The sequence below is a fragment of the Moschus berezovskii genome, chromosome 5 (assembly GCF_049115385.1).
Source record: "Moschus berezovskii isolate FMDL1 chromosome 5, NW_MosBer_1.0, whole genome shotgun sequence".
Taxonomy (NCBI): Eukaryota; Metazoa; Chordata; class Mammalia; order Artiodactyla; family Moschidae; genus Moschus; species Moschus berezovskii.
Window position 1 is genome coordinate 105,736,919 of NC_142464.1, and position 1,544 is coordinate 105,738,462.

The following is a 1,544-nucleotide window of genomic DNA, read 5'->3' on the forward strand; positions in this document are numbered from 1 at the left end:
ACAGATGTGCATTTCATATAGGGTGACCAAGCATCTCACTTTGCTCAGGAGTATCATGGTTCTGGGTTTCCCTGGTGGCTCAGTGGTAAAGAATCCACGGGCAATGAAGGAGACTCAGGCTCAATCCCTGGGTCAGGAAGATCCCCTGGAGAAGGGAACGGCTACCCACTCCAGTATTCTTCCCTGAAGAATTCCATGAACAAAATCAGATGGTAAAGAATCTGCCTGGGGAGATACCATGATCACGAAGGTGGTTTTCCCAGGGCGAGGCTTATCCATTGCACTCCGGATGTGCTGACCCCTGCGATTTCCCCAAATGTGGGAAACTCGACTGCATAATTTGTGGTAGTGGGGGACCGCGTTCGCACTTTCCCCTGTTAAATTTAAAAATTAAAAAAAAAAAAAAAAAGAATCTGCCTGCAATGAAGTAGACCTGGGTTTGATCCATGGGTGGGGAAGATCTCCTGGAGAAGGGAATGGCTACCTGCCCCGCCCCCCCCCCTCCCCGTTTTCTTGCCTAGAGCATTTCATGGATAGGGAATCCTGGCAGGCTACAGTCCATGGGGTCTCAAAGAGTCAAACATAACTGAGCAACTAACATTCTCACTTCATACTTTTTTCATTTCATCCTGTTTGTAGAACCCAAAATCATATGTCTTGGGCAAACCCTTAGCCCCTGGCAAACTGGCACAGTTGGTCACCTTAATTTCACAGAGTTTACCAAGAACCTTCTATGGGTCTGGCCCTAGAAAAAGGAAACCCCATGAGAACAAAGCAGACAAGATTCCTGCTGTCATGAGGCTACCATCCACGTGGGTAAGACAGACATTAAACAAGGGAATAAATAATAAACAATCATTACAGATGGTGGTCATTACTGGGAGGGAAACAGCTGTTGGGCTCTGCTTAAAGTGAAGTGAAGTCGCTCAGTCGTGTCCAACTCTTTGCGACCCCATGGACTGTAGCCTACCAGGATTCTCAGTCCATGGGATTTTCTAGGCAAGAATACTGGAGTGGGTTGCCATTTCCTTCTCTGGGGATCTGCCCGACCCAGGGATCGAACCTGGATCTCCCACATTGTAGGCAGACGCTTTACTGTCTGAGCTACCAGGGAAGCCCCTGGGCTCTGCTTAGAGGGGATCAAAAAGATTTCTCTTGAATTAGACCTGAAGGATACGGAGTCAGTCATGAATATTGATTGCCAAGACAGGTAAGTTTTAGATCATTTCTAAAAATTAAGAGATATTTCAAGAAAATCTTAGGAGAATATTAGCATTCTCCAAAACTTTTTATCCATTTATGTGCTCACCATTAGAATCAGATGTAGAATAAAATGCTAATGGAATAATTAGAATAAAAATGCACCCACACAAAGACCTAATCTAGAATGCCAACAGTACCCACAATACTTGATATTTATTAGGTGTTCAATATCTATTAAATAAATAAAGGAGAGTAATATTTTGATTTATTAAAACTATGTAGCTACCCTAAACTTACTTTTCCCAAATTATATCTTTTTTCTCAACCAGACTATCCATGAG

General features: G+C 43.5%; 1 non-coding gene across 1 annotated transcript; it reads left to right on the forward strand.

Moving 5' to 3' along the window:
• Window positions 1–213: 213 nt before the first annotated feature.
• On the forward strand, window positions 214–377 carry LOC129561350 (U1 spliceosomal RNA). The gene has a single exon (XR_008686975.2). It is a non-coding gene; the product is annotated as a U1 spliceosomal RNA (small nuclear RNA).
• Window positions 378–1,544: the final 1,167 nt, after the last annotated feature.